Source organism: Propithecus coquereli, unplaced genomic scaffold (assembly GCF_000956105.1).
Source record: "Propithecus coquereli isolate 6110/MARCELLA unplaced genomic scaffold, Pcoq_1.0 Scaffold283, whole genome shotgun sequence".
Lineage (NCBI taxonomy): Eukaryota > Metazoa > Chordata > Mammalia > Primates > Indriidae > Propithecus > Propithecus coquereli.
Window position 1 is genome coordinate 1,036,483 of NW_012148430.1, and position 15,614 is coordinate 1,052,096.

General features: G+C 45.1%; 1 pseudogene; it reads right to left on the reverse strand.

Annotated features, from left to right (window-relative positions):
* Positions 1 to 308: 308 nt before the first annotated feature.
* LOC105813609 overlaps positions 309 to 15,614 on the reverse strand; it is a 20,697-nt pseudogene continuing 5,391 nt past the window's right edge.

The window sequence follows — 15,614 nt, forward strand, 5'->3', positions numbered from 1 at the left end:
ACCTTTTATATATTTGCCAGTAAAATTTTCGGTGATTATTTTTTTTTTTTTTTGAGTTTTAAAATGAGTTTATTAAAGAATGTTCTTAGGAAGGCAACAACTTTTGATTTGTCATTTTAAAAAAGTTACGTTTTTTTCATGCTGTATAATAAAGGTAAGCGGCTACAGAGTTATACACTTCTTTTCATGTAACACAGTGTAGTCATTTCTGCAATGCTAGAATAAATTTTTAAAAAGTCTCTTCTATACTTCTCTTCAAAAAGTGATGAATAATAACAGAAGATGCCATAAAAAACCATGTTTTCTATTCATTCTGTATTATCGGAGCCAGTATTTTTACCATCACAGGCTACGATTTTCACCTTGTCCACTCTAACAAGCTCTGTCACCTCTCTGAATTTAACACCATTCAATGCAAAAGTCTGCACATGATGGCAGAATCTGTACGTATTTAGAGAGCCCCTGAAATTGACTCTGTTCCTGACCCTCTGAGCCAGTGCTGAATTTATAGCCTTAGCAAACTGAAGTAGAACTTGCGGGGTAAGCTGGGGGGTGATCTGTTGAGACTATGAGCTCATCTCGGCTCTCCCGAAGACTGTTTCCCAAAGTGCTGTTTCTGTATGACTGATAGGCCACGGCTTTAGGAGGAAGAAACTCATTCTTATTCAGGCTTGCACTGATGTCCTGTGGGAAAGGCGCCTCCCGCAGCGGAGCAGACAGAAGCGGCCAGGAGCCCAGCAGGACGTTCCTACTCCCTGACCACCTCTTCACCCACCGCAGAAACCGCAGAGCTGGGTCAGCGACCAAAAAAGAGGGAAATTCTGACACATGCTACAACATGGATGAACCTTGAGGACATCATGTTAAGTAAATAAGGCAGTCACAAAATGACAGTTATTGTATGATTCCATTTACATGAGATCCCTAGAGCAGTCAAATTGACAGACAAAGTGGAACAGTGGTTACCAACGGTCGCGGGGAAGAGGGAATGGGGAACTGGTGTGTGATGGGTGCAGAGTTTTGGTTTGGGATGGTGAAAAAGTCCTGGAAATGGGTGGTGGTCATGGGTCCACATGTGACATATTTGATGCCACTGAGTTGTATACTTAGAAATGGTTGAAATGTTAAGTGCCATGCATATTTTGCCACAATAAAAACTTCTTAATGCCAAATACAAATATTTCGCTTAACCACCCTAGACGTAGTTGCAAACAATCAGCAAGTCAATAAATACTTTGTGCCTACTCCGTGCCCATGCCGTGGCACATGCTGGGAGGTACAGTGGCATTTCATTTGGAAGCAACCAGCCGAACAAGGCAAGTTGTGGCTCACAAAACTGAGGCCCTCAAACCATGCCATCAAGATTCTTCTCTGTGTGGCTTTATTCTCAGACAAGCATCCCAAGAGTTGTCAGCGATGGTCCCCAGCAGCTCCCACGAGTCTGCCAACTCCTAAAGAAAAACGGCCTCTTACCATGAGCTCCAGCAAAAGCCCAGGCTGATGATTCTCATTAGTCATGATTAAGTCACATGCCTGGCCCTGAGCCAATCACAGTGACAGGTTGGCCCAGCAAAGGAAAATGAGGCTGTGGTTAGAGCAGAGGGGAGAGGGTGTCTGGAAGGCAGTGGAAGCTATATACCACTGTGGGACACCCAACTGCAGGAGCAGCTCTGGCCATCACAGACCTTGCCATCTGGTTGGAAGAGAGAAAATACCCAGGCATGAAAGCAATTAAAGGCAAAAATGGTGCGGTAGAAATTCTAAGCACAGTATGGCTTGAGTTGGCCCCGCGGGCTGAGCAGTGTTTACGCGAAGGAGGAAAGTGGGTGGGAGGACAGGAGGAGCAGAGGTGTGAGGAGACGGTAATAGGCACAGGTCACAAGGCACCCTGGGCAGTGATGCGGGAACCGAGCAGAACCATCAGTGAGCAAAGCCACATCAGGCAGTGGCCAGTGCCTTGAAAGCCGGTTTGGAACTTCTCCCATCATCCCATTTTCTAATAGCTGGGCATATGTATTCTTGAGTCTGGACTGTGGAAGCACTCCAACTTTTAAAGGCGAGGCGAAACAGCAGGATGAAGTCATCCTAGACGCTGCTGTCCAGATGAATGCCAAGAGCTACACAGCTCCCGCTCAGCTGCAGAAGGAGAGCAGCTGCCCGGAGGGGACAGCTCCACAAGCCACCACGAATGTGCCAGTTGCTCTCATGTCCTAAAGAAAGAAGCAGTAGATTCCTCCTGCACAGCCACCAGCCTCGCACGCCAGGCACGCCCTGCCCCCTGGTAATGGCCAACACCAGCAGCCAGCAGACCTGACATGCAACTGCAGCCAAATACGGTGGCCACGTTTCACCCCTGCTTTCTTCTCCTTACCAGGAGGTGACATGTTAAGGTTTTCAATATTGTGCATCTACTTTTCAACATCTGTGTACATCATAATTCTAATTCTTATTTAACACATTTGTTTTACCATCTTTTTCTGTAGAATGAATGTGAGGTTCAAAAATTCCTAACTTTTTAAAATTTACTGTTTATTATATATGTTTAAGGTGCACGCGATGTTTTGATATGCACATATATAGTGAAATGGTTACTATAGTCAAGCCAACGAACATATCCATCATCTCACATAGTAACCTCCTCATAGTTTGTAGTAAAAGCACCTAAAATCTACTCTTTTAGCAAAAATCCCAAATATAATACAATATTATTAACTATAGCCCTTATGTTGTATATTAGATATCTGGATGTTATTAAGCTTGGCAGAATTATGCATATTTATTCATTGAAAATGCAACTGAAGTACAACTACCATTTTCTGTTTTCTAATTCATTGATTTTTAAAATTGTGGTAAAATACATACAACAAAAAATTTAAGTTTTAACCATTTTAACACGTATAATTGAGTGGCATGTGGTACATTCACAATGTTGTGCAACCACTACCACTGTGTACCTCCAGAACATGGTCATCCCCTTAGAGGAAGCTCCATATGCATTAAGTAGTCACCCCCCTGCCCTGCACCCACTCACCTTTCTGCCTTCATGGATCTGCCTATTCAGGATATTTCATAAGTGGAGTCATAGATTATGTGGCCTTTTGCGTCTGGCTTCCTTTACTTAGCATTCTTGAAGTTCACCCATGTTGTAGCAATGTAGTAATTCCTTTCTTTTTATGGCTGAATAACATGCCACTGTGTAGATAATACTACGTTCTGTTTACACATTCATCAGTCGACGGTATGTGTCTATTCTTAAAACAAAAGAAAACCTTTGGTTACCTTACTTTAACCAGACTTGAGCATTCTCCCCTAAGGAGGTAATTCACAAGCCACCGGTAGATATTTCATACTTGCCATGCTTTTCTTTGATTGCATTTCGTCCTGTCAGCATCATTCTTTGGGTGCAGTGTGCATCAGCATCCCTTACAGCAAGAAATCAGGCTCTGAATCATAAAGAAGCAGCCATATAAATGAATTTGATGACACTGAGTCTTCAACACACTCTGGGTCACAAGAATCAGTGTGTGGCACTGAGAGTGAAAAATAGAGATTTGAATCCTGGTTCAGACACTTAAACTAAGGCCATCTCTTTAATATTCATTTGAAAAATAGCAACAATAATACTTCCCAGGGTTATCTTAAGGATTAAGGTTTGTCGTGTACCTACTGTGTGCAAGATACCGTGCTAAGAATTACAAACACCGGAGATGAACGAAAAAGACAAACTCCCTGATTCGTGGGGCTCAGTGCTGGGAAACACACAGCAGTCAGGCTAAGTGGGATAGAGAGCAACCAGAAGGTTTCCCTGGGGAGACACCATTCCCTCTGAGGCCTGAACAAGACACGCTGTCCCTGAGGCAGAAGGCGAGCTGGCGCAAAGCTGGGGTGGGAGGTGGCAGGAAGGTGGCAGGAGTGTCCCAGGAAGTGGACGAAGGCCATTGTGACCAGAGCAAGCTGGGCAAGGCCTCCAGAGGGGGAAGGAGGGGAGGTCAGGGGGCTTAAAAGAGGCCTAATGGTTCAGAGTAAAGGGTTTGGATTTTATTCTAAGTGGAGGGTGGGGGGCAGATAGCAAGGGACTTACATAATGTGATTTGCGTTTTTAGAAGACTCCTGTGTTAAGGATTAGAAGGGGGCAAGACAGGAAGGTTTCCAGATCAAAGACTGTCGTGCAGACCTAGGGAAGCACTGGTGGCATCTTGAACAGGTTTTCTGCTGTTGTCACCAGCCTCACCACCAGCAGGCCGGCCACGTGCTGCTCGTAAGAACTACGCTTCGGGACTCTCGGGCCTCACTGCCAAGCTCTAGAATCTACCCCAGTTGTTCAGCAAGAAACTGATGGAAGCCCTCCTTTATTCTTCTGCCTGTCAGGCCCGGCCAGCCTTCCTGCCAATGGCTTTGGGCCAGGGAGAACCGGCTCCCTTCTAAACCCCATTCCCTTCAGGGCACAGATTAACAGCAAGGTTCTCAGGTTTTTGCATTGTTTGTTTAAGGTTCAATCCTTTGCCAAAAGAAGTTGGCACTTCTAAGCTATTATCAGTCATTGGTAATTTAGTAAAAGTGAGTTCCTGCTCTGTAACTTTTTTTTTTATCAGGGGACAACTGAGGTCTCTGGGTGTGGGGCTGGTGGGGCAGGGCTGGGCAGGCCCAGTTCTCGATGCTGCACGACCTAATCTGAGAGCATGAAACAGGAACACAAACAGTGCTCACTGCTTATTTTTCCTACGCCCAGTTCTGTCTATTAGCTTGAAAGAACCCACCCCATTTCAAAGATAGAAGCTTCTATAACTTCCCAGTGAGCTAATAAACTTCAGCAGGGCTCCAGGAATCCAAATAAAAGCTCATAATTCCCATGGTAATCTTGGAATGACTTCATCACTCATTGATTGCCCCAGGTCTGCAGGCCAACTCTGGCCCACACTGGTTCCCTGTAAATACCATTTTAAATTGATTAAAATAAAAACAAAGCTGTAAGGAGACAATGATGAAATAAGTGCACCTAAAAGTAGGTGTTGGAATTCTAAATTCTAAATTCTAAATTTCTGGAGAGTGATTAAGCAATAAGCAATTATCTATAAAACTGTTTATGTTTCGTGAATCATTTCATTTAGGGGAATTCACCCAAAATAACCCCAATGAAATCCAAGTAATTTGTAGCTGCACAGATGATACAGTGAAATTTGAAAACAGCTAATCAAGTTACGGTCCGTCAACAGGTTTGGCTATTGTGCTCCTTCACCTAATAAACATTCCCAGCGCTGGACACTGAGCTAGACCCGTGGGAATGCAAAGCTAAACTCACCTGCTCCCCAGAGGCTCCTGACCAAGTCAGGGCAGTCCAGCTCCCCGCGCTCCGACGCTGCGGCGTGCTTTCCCGCTGAGAGACCATGGGGACAGCACCCACACCCTCGGGGCCTGAGTTTCTCTTATGCAACATAGAAATAATAATAGTAATCACGTGATAGGTTATGAGGAGTCAACAGAATAATACTGGTTAAGCACTAAGAATAGTGCCTACTATTATCTGAGTTTGTTAAATAAAATGATTATATAAATGGCAAATTATAACACAATGTAAGCACTACCATATGTGTAAGTGACGTGCAGTGGACATCCTATGGGACGCTAGTTTATTGCTTCCTGCGCATACCATCTCCTATGGCACTTTGTAGGAACGGTCACTTTTCATCTTGTTCCTATAAAAAACTCTCCCCACCCCATCAATTCATGCTAACTTCCTCCAGTGTATCCTAGTGACACTGGCAGCCACATCTACACTGTTTTATGGTGGGTTTGTGCCTGTTTATTTGTGAATTAGACTCTAGACAGGTGCCAAAGTTCCCAGGGTAGTGCTAATAAAACAGATATATATGAATTTTGTTGTGTTGGTCATTAGAGCTGTTCATGAATATTCTATTTACTCCCTCTGAGCACATAGTAAAATCACACTTCTCTGCCTCCCTTTGAAGTCAAGTGCAGCTCTTTGGCCAATAAAATGTGAACAACAGCCAGGTATGTCACTTCCTGCAGGAAGTTTTAAGAGCCAATGCCCACTTACCATGTTCCTTTTCTACCGCAGCCACTGTGGAAGCCTCACATCAGCGGGGCCCTGCACGACTGGGATGCACAGATCCCTTTGGATGCGTGGCATGAGTGAAAAATGAGCCCTTGCATTAAAAGCCATTAAGCCACTGAGATCTGGGAATTGTTCATTAATGCGGCTTCCCTTGGCCAATTCTGGCTGGAATAACTGTCTACAAAATGGAAATGCACATATATAAATATCAAGGAAAGGAATCAAAACAGAAGATAGAATTTTCACGGCATATAAAAATGCCACTTCATGTTAACAAAGAGGTAATAGAATTTAAATCTCTGCCAACAGTTCTTTTTTTCCTTATTCAATTCTTCCACTTCATAATAAAACTTCCATTTCCTTTAGCTAAGAGGGTAGCTGAAAGTAGAAGTAGTGAACTAAGTGGCTACATGTGTGAAGCACAAGTGACCGGGCTAAATATCCCACGGATGCTGTTCCTACCCTGGTTCCCTCCTCCTCAGCACACTTGTTGGAGGATTGAGGTCCTCCCTTGAGCCAGTGAACTGAGACAAAAGCGAACAGTAATTTTCCTAGGGAATTACAAATGCAAGTTGGAAGGGACCTTAAGAATAACCTCAGCAAAGCTTCATTTTATACCCAGTTTCGATAACGGCACCCACTGTCTGAGCGCTTGGTAGTGCGAGGTGCTTTCCCACAGCGTAGCATAGCACCTTACCTGGCTGCATCTTAGACTCAGCCAGAGTGACTGAGGGCCCTGCCCCAGACCAAATAAATCAGAATCTCTTGGGTTTGGCCATTGGTCTATTTTAAATGGTTCCCCTGGTGACGCTAATGAGCGCCAGGATTGAGAACCACCAGTAAAGCAGAATTTTTTAAGCTAGCAGTTCCCAAACTGTACTGCACACTGCAATCGCCTGGGGAGCTTAAGAAACCTTGATGCCTGACTCCCCGAGGTCATTGGTCTGGGGTGAGACCTGAGCATCAGAATGTTTTAAAGTTCCCAGGGGCTTCTGTTTTGCGGCAGTGTTTGGGAGCCGCAGTGGTAAGCAGATTTAAGAGCTGGAGGTCTGGTCAGACAGACCCGGGTACAAATCCTGCCCATCACAATGTGTGATCTTGGGTATGTTCCTTGCCCTCTCTGGGGTTCAGTTTTCTCATTATGTAAGTGGGGGAATGATAGCACCTACTTCCCAGGGCAGCTATGAGGGCCAAATGAGGCTGTGAGTCAGCGCAGGGCCTGTCACAGGAGAACTGCTCGACAAGCCCAAGTTACCGTTGGCTCGCTGAATTCTCCCGATCATCCTGCCAGTCAAGGCAGCTGTCCTAATTTTACAGCTATAGGAACTGAGGATCAGAAAGGGTGTTGGCCGTCTTAAGACTACACAGCAATAACTAGCAAAGTGGGCTTCACACCAAGGCTATCCTGACCAGGCACTTGCAGCTGTCCCAAACCCACTCTGTTAACCACCCCCCAGGTGAATGTATCGAGCCAGGCCCCACACTGCTGACTTGGCCCCACATTTAGGCTGCCATGGTGGACCGTGGCCCATCTCAGCATACCTGCTTCCGTCCTGGAGCTCACTAGATTAAATCATGCCTTGAATTCCACTGACTTCATTTCATCTCTTTTCAAAGTTGTAAAATAGCCTCAAATGACCTATTTGACCAGAATCCTTTTCTCAAAGTGTTCTAGAAAAGCAATAGCTAGTGACAACTGTTCCTTTTATTAATGTGGTATCATTTCTAAAGGGATCATGGCCTGTTAAATCCTCACATAACTCCTGACACAGAGGATGAACTCAAGAACTGGTGACATATTATTTATATTTGCTGAATGGATTATGGAGAAGAAAGTAATTTGCCTAAGGCACTTGTACACCTTAAATTGTAATACTTTGACCCAATATGTGAAAAAAAGAATAAAACCATAGGACTAGACAGGCCACACAGATAGGACCATAGGTTTATTTTGTTTACTTAAAAAACGTGTTCATCACTAGGGACGGATCATCAGTGCACGGCCCCAGGTGCCCCCGGCCCCACCCTGGGTGATGACGAAACCTTGACACCGGCCAGGGGAGCAGCACCAGGGCTGGCTGGAGTGGGCTGGGGATGGGAAGACGGGATTTAGCCCACCTCTCTCATCTCCATCATCCTCTCATTCCTATATTTGGATACGAACAATTGACTTTTCACTGCTTTGCAAAAGTGACATGATCATTTCTAGAAGTTTCCTAGTCACCATTCAATTAGAATGAAGCCCCTAAGCTGCTCCTATGTAGGAATTTTGGATCAGCCACAACCGTGCTAAGGCAGAATTTCCCCTGCAGAGGCGATGGGCTGCAGGGTTGCAGGACCTGCCACCTGTGCCGGCAATTTCCATGTCCCCAAGAATGCAGAAGGAATTTCTGCATGTGAAAAGCAACCATTCTCCTAGCTACAGAAGGGACTTCGCCTTGTTGGCTCCACCTCAAACTTGAACAAGGTCATTCCCAGACCATAATGGTTAAAGCAAAAGCTCAAAATAACAAGGCAGGAGCATCTTCCCCATGAGAACACTGTGACCCTAAAAGTCAAGTCCAAATTGAATTGACTCCTCAGAGCCACTAAAGATCTTGTCTAAATTTACTCTGACCCACTTAGGGGAGGAGCCAGAACCAAGCCAATTTTTAAAAAATGAAATTTGGGACACCACACTCAAGGCACAGATGCCCCATAAAGCAGCCTCGAAACTGGTAGTTTCCAGGTTAAATCCAATTATTAGTGCATCGTCTGGGAGATCAGACAGGCAGCAGAGCGCATCCATGGCGGTCAAGGCAAGGGCTGCTGATGGCACCTTAGTGCAGCATCAGCACCAGGGGGCTGTGAGCAGGGTGGTGACAGGAAGAGCAGCCCAGTGAAGCACAGGAAGGCACCTTGTTGCCTAGAGACACCATGCAGACGTCACTCTTAGGGGCATCAGTAGCCACAACTGGTTAGCACATTACTCCGGCATTTCAACAAAGCATAAAATGAGTTTTAAATCGTTGCTCCAGGAGGGAGAGAAAATGCAGTGGATGGGGCCTGTGTGTCAGAGGGCAGAACCCCCCTCTGCCTCTGCATTTTAAATGACACAATCTCCTTTCCCCAGGCAGAAGTGCATCTTGTGTGTGCAGGTGGTGCAGCCCAGCAGGCGGCTGTGCACTCGCCAGGGAAGACTGGTTTCTATTTCCAGCTTCCACCAGCCTAACTCTGCCCTGCCATGTGCAATGTGAGGAATGCCAAGACAACTTACCAGCCTTGTTGGAACCATGAACTAAAGAATTATGGCTTCACAGGCACAAGGGATTGTGGGCCCCATGAAAGCAGAGGGGTTTCTTCCTTGTAACCCTATAGTGTTGTGGTCTCCAACCCCAGGCTGCAGACCGGTACGGGTCCATGGCCTGTTAGGAACTGGGGCACACAGCAGGCGGTGAGTGGTGGGCGAGTGAGTGAAGCTTCGTCTGTATTTGCAGCCACTCCCCATCACTCGCATCACCACATAAGCTCCGCCTCCTGTCAGATCAGCGGTGGCATTAGAATCTCATAGGACCTCAAACCCAACTGTAAACTGCACATGCGAGGGATCTAGGTTGTGGCTCATTATGAGACTCTAATGCCTGATGATCTGAGGTGGAGCTGAGGCGGTGATGCTAGCGCCAGGGAGCGGCTGCAAATACAGATTATCATTGGCAGAGAGGTTTGAGTGCACAATAAATGTAGAGCACTTGAATTATCCCAAAACCATCCCCACCTCCCCATCCCAGTCTGTGGAAAAATTGTCTTCCATGAAACCAGTCCCTGGTGCCAAAAAGGTTGGGGACCGCTGCCATAGTGCTCTGCACAAATTTAGTAGGCCCTCAATAAAGGCTTGTTGGATCTAATACTTTCATTTCTAATTTTGGTGGGGGTGGGGGCGTACCTTAAAATGTAAGGAATATGTAAAAAAGAAGGAAATCCTATCACTGAGACAGCATGGATGAACCTGGTGGACATTATGTTAAGTGAAATAAGCCAGACACAGAAAGACAAATACCACATGATCTCACTGTATGCGGAATCTAAAAAAGTTGAACTCATAGAAGCAGAGAGTAGAATGGCAGTTCCCAGGGACTAGGGTGGGAGCAGAGGGGTCCCTGGGCAGACGTTGGTCAAAGGATAATTTCAGTTAGACAGGAGGGATGAGTTCAGGAGATCTATCGTACAACATGGTGATTATAGTTCATAACAATGTGTTGTATAATTGAAAATTGCTAGGAGAATAGATTTTAAATGTTCTCGCCCCCCCCACACACAAGATAAGCATGTGAGGTAATGGATATGTTAATTAGATTGACTTAGTCATTCCACAATGTATGCATAGATCAAAACATGTTGTACAACATAAATATATATAATTTTTATTTGTCAGTTTAAAAAATAAAAAGTAAATAAAATGTAAGGAACATAGCCTAAGTCATGCAACCTGAAAGACTCGTTGCCTAGCATAAACACACACATAATAAGCACATTGCAATGCTCATATCTACAGTTTGTATACTAATTGATGGTTTCAAAAAGTGCTTTTACACACATCATTCCTTTACTATATTTAGGACTTAGGGACTTGAATGAAGTGTCTTTTCCCGTTAGTCACTTTCTCCACCCTGTCTACAACTCTCCCTCACTCAGGTCTTCTGGTCACTTGGGTACCTGCCCTCTGGGCCACTAACTGTCCTTCCTGGGAGATTCCCCTTGAGGGGCTCCTAAGAGACACTGAAGCAGGTTCTGAGCTGTTTCAGACTGAGGGAAAAAGGGCTAACAGGCAGAGGAAGGTGTCGGAAACACACCTCTCCCCTCTGGCTCCAGTGAGCTGCCTCCACTGAGTCCCAGGATTACTGGCTGGGCCGAATGTAAAAGAAAATAAAATTTCAAGACCCTCCTCTATTATACTGTTCCTAACTCAGACCAGATGGTACAAAAAACCTCATGACTGTTACATCTTCAGTGTAGAATGTTAAATATACCTTTCCAGAAAGAAAAAGACCACCTTGACTAATCAGATCATTCTAACTATGCATTAAACCTTACGTAGAAAGATGCTGAAATTCTGTTGAGCTTCCCTAAACCTTGTCTATATAAACAATCCCAAACTTCTGAACTTTGGAATGCTGACTTCCATTCTTTGAAATCTGTGCTTCCCGGGTGGTCATCCTTAAATTTGCCACTTGAATAAACTCTAGATTCTGACCCTTTTGATTATTTTAGGTTGACACTAATATGTCCAAGTATTTTAATTAATAATAAACATAACAATCATTCATTGAGCACCTGATCACATGCCAGGTGTTATTTACTACAACAGTCCTAGGCATCTCGTAGATGAGGAAATGGTGCTCAGGGGAGGTGGGGTCATTTATGGGCAGTAAGAGAGGAACCGGTGGTTCAGATCCTGGATCATGAGACCCAAAGCCCATGGTCACGGCCAGCAGCCAACACACACTCCTTCTGCTTGGCTCAGCCTCTCTGCCTTAACTCCATGGAGAAATTTCCCAGTAGCAGTTCTGAGTAGCTTCAAAAACACACCATTACTACTACTGTTCCCTACCCAGGCCTCAACTGGGCAGCCATCTGTGAAAGGCAGTGGTGAGGTTTTGTGTCCATTTGTGCATTTATCCAGCAAACACATCATGAGTACCCACCCCTACTGGCCACTCTCCTGCACTGTGGGCACAGAGTCAAATGAAACCTGGTTCCTGTCCTCAAGAGAAGGAGACACATACACAGGCAAATACATTCAGAATAGCGTGTTAGTTAAGACAGGGATAAACCTGAGAGCCATGGGGCTCAGGCAAAGGTGTGGCCACTCTACTGGTGGCTAAGCAATGATATCACAGAGGAGATGAGACATTCAAACCCTGTCATCATCTTTAAGTAAGACTGATTAAGCCCCACAGGTGGTAGGTCAGGGCTTTATACCCAGAGATCTTATAAATAGACACCTCCCTTGGTCCTGGAGAAATAAATCCTATCCTAGTCTTCACACGGTGGCCCTTTTCATTCCATCAGTTGACACGTATTTGAACTCCACCCTGTGTTTGGTGCTCTGCCAGGCCTGCACATACTGCAGGAACCAGAAGAGACCAGGTTCTTGCTCTCACGGAGCTGACAGCTTTGTCACCAGACTTGTCACACACCGGAAAACTGCCCAGACATTTGCTTTGTCTCTTATTGGGATTTGTTGTGGTGCAATTTGAAATGCTGGTACAGGCACAGTTGCCGACAAAGCTGGTTTAAGTCAGAGCCCTTACACCAGATGCTGTGGGCGGTGTGAGGACAGAGACATGGCCAGAGTCTGCTTGGGGCATTAATGTGCTGACATCTGCCAAGTAGTGAGTGCTTCAGTGAAATGATATTTTGTTAAAAATATGTGACCATGTGAATAAGCTCATTTCTCAAAATCTTATAATATATACATATTTCATTTTCATTGCCGTCCTCATCACTACCCTCCAATATCCACACTGCTATTAACTGTGCAGGTTAAGCCATCATCAAGAGCTTAGGATGAGTGGATAACAAACAGTGCTTGGACCAGGGTGCGCTTCAAATCCCAATAGTGTTTTAAGCTACTGTTGGACTCTGATAACTCTAGGTGCCTCTCCTGCCAGCTGAGCCAGATAATAAAAAGATGTTCAATGTTTCTGCCTCAATTCCTAGTTTAACTCTCATTATTATTATTATTATTATTATTACTATTCATTTCTTCCTGTTTGTCCAATCATCTCTCTGTCCACCCCCGACCCCCATATCCATCCATCTGTCTATCCTCCATTCATTTCACTCTATTCTTCACACCGGGGACTGGTTATTAAGAGATCCCCAATGTATCCTCCCAGCTCAGAATAAGAGATGATCTTGCAGAGAAAGAAAGGAGAAGGTTGTAGTGAGGACGCATGTACAACTCATAAAAGAACGGTGATGTGGCTTATATAAGAAGGTATTTTCTGGAAAGCCCTGTCTGATAATAGATCCATGGCTCCCACAAGGGAAGAGTGGCTTGGTAAGCCTCCACTTGGGTATTAGCAGTTATCCCCCACCTAAGATGTTCCCCAGGGATCGTGTCACACCCAAAGCCATACTTGCTTGCTGAGTGAGCCAGCCCCATCTCTGAAGGAGTCACAGCTCTGGACCAGGCAGCTACCCTACACTAAGCAGCTGGGGAAATTTTCCTCTTGTCTCTAAGCAGCTCTTGTTCTTGGGCTGTACACCAAGATCTCTGCTATTTGTACCACTTGCTATTTCTCACATGCATGAAGTACAAGAGAGTGAGCCATGAGTCCAGCCCACACAGGCCTATTGTGCCATCCGATTCATCATGATATAATTCTACGTGGAACCCAAATCTCACAACGTTCCTACCTTCCTTCCCACTTCCGAGCACTTGCTGCTGCTAAACTACTCCCGGAAGCTTATGTCTCACCGTGCACCCACCTCGTGCGTGCGTGACCTCGCTTCTCAATCAGTCCGGTGTTCTCTGTTATTATGTGACTGTGTCCTCAGCTTGCAGTCTAGTTACAGATCCACACTGTGGCCAGTGTTCTTTCACTCAGTCACCAACAAAGACTTATTAACTCTCCACCATGTCTCAGTCTTGGTTCCAGGGATACAGACATGAGTGAGTAGAGCACTGTCTCAAGGGACTGCTCAGAGTCCAGTGGGAGAACAGGCATAAATCCGCTCACTGTAGCACAGGGTACCACGGGTGCATGGAGAGTGTGGGCCTAATTCCACCTTGGGGGCAGCAAACGCAAACAAAAGGGAACCCCGTGAAGACATCATATTCTCAGGGATGTTAACTAGTTTAGTCTCCTTTGGGGATGAGACTCTTGACTCAGATAGGGCCCACTCTTCTCATTCATTTTTTATATATGAAAGATATCTAGCTAGGTTATTTAATTCAGAACTTTATGAGGGTGACAAAATGACTGAAGAAGTATTATAATACAGCATCCATATTAGAGTCAATGAGTGAATCACAAACTCTGGCTGGATGGCAGCCTCCTGCTCATGAGGAGGTGGTGACGCCTTCTAACCAGCACAGCAGGGGACAGCAGGAAGGCCCATCTCATTCTCTGCAGTGCTGCCCTGTCTGGGCCGCCAGGGCTGATTCATCAGAGCCTTCTGCTGACACAACTACTAAAAGAACCGTCTTCACCCACTGGCCTCTTTGAATTGGCACGAGGCCCTTCAGTGAGCTCCACGGCACTGTCTAGAGAGCTGCAGGCAGCCCCCATCTCTCAAACCCAAGTGCTCTGCTTGGTGTCACTGCTCCTTCTGCAGAGTCCATGGTCTTAGTAAAATTGGTGTCTTCCGCGCTGTAGCTGTAGTGATGAGAAAAGGAAATTTGATATGTTCGAAATTTGATATGCCAATAGCTCCCCTGTTGCACAGACATAAAGATAGAAAAAATTTCTGTGTACTCTGTGGAATAATAGGTCACCATCTAACTCTGAATCACTTTATGATACATATTTCATGGGCTACAGAGACTAGAAAGAAGTACGCATAAAGAAGGAACTACCACGAGAGAATCTGGAAGAAATAGGACTGAGATCTCAATGAGACTCAAATGCAAACAAAATGAGAAAAAGAGTTTGAGAGGAGGTTGTGGCTATAAACATTAGGATTGAGAATAGCTTTACAAGACAGAAAACTAAAAAGAACAGTGCCTTAAACAAGATTGAGGCTTATTTCTCTCTCATAGAAACACAGGCAACACAGGGCTGTAATGGAATGCCACGATCATAAAGGAATCCAGGTTCCTTCAATATTATAGCTCTATCACCCTCAACATGATAGCTTCTCACAATCCAAAATAGCTGCTCAAGCCCCAGTCATCACATCCTTATTCCACCTAGTGAGAAGGAGGAAGGAATAAAGAATAAATTGCTCTCCTTCCTATGGAAACAGTTCTCAAAGTTGCATATACCACTTTTGCTTGCATCCCACTGAGCTAGAACTTAGTGGCATCACCACACACACTTGATAGGGAGGCTGGAAAATATAGGCTTTCTTCTGAACAATCTTGTGACCTTCCATGGCAATTGATGGCTTTCTAGCAGTCTCTGAAAATGGCCTGAGTAAAACACTGATGTTTAATATCTCAGAAATGGAGCACTTCCAAGTGATGATACAATGAAGAATATGACCCCTGGAATAGGTGGTTGAAAAGCAGTCAAAGTGAAGCTCATTGACATATTGAAGCCAAGGGACAGTGAGGCTTATTTACCAGATGAATCATTAACAACACAGAAGATGAAGCCACACAGGTTAGCTGAGGAGTTAGGGTGGAGAGGAAGATTCAGAGGCCCCTAATGAAATCGCATCTACGTGGTAGACCTTGCAGCCACATCACAACTGACTTAACTTTATTCTAGAATTATTTCACCGTAAGGAACCAGGAACCTCCTCTGCTCTCACCCCTTTGATTTCCCACAGTACTAGAGGCAGTGAACACACTAACTAAATACACAGTCAGCGGATGAGTCAAACACTCCCT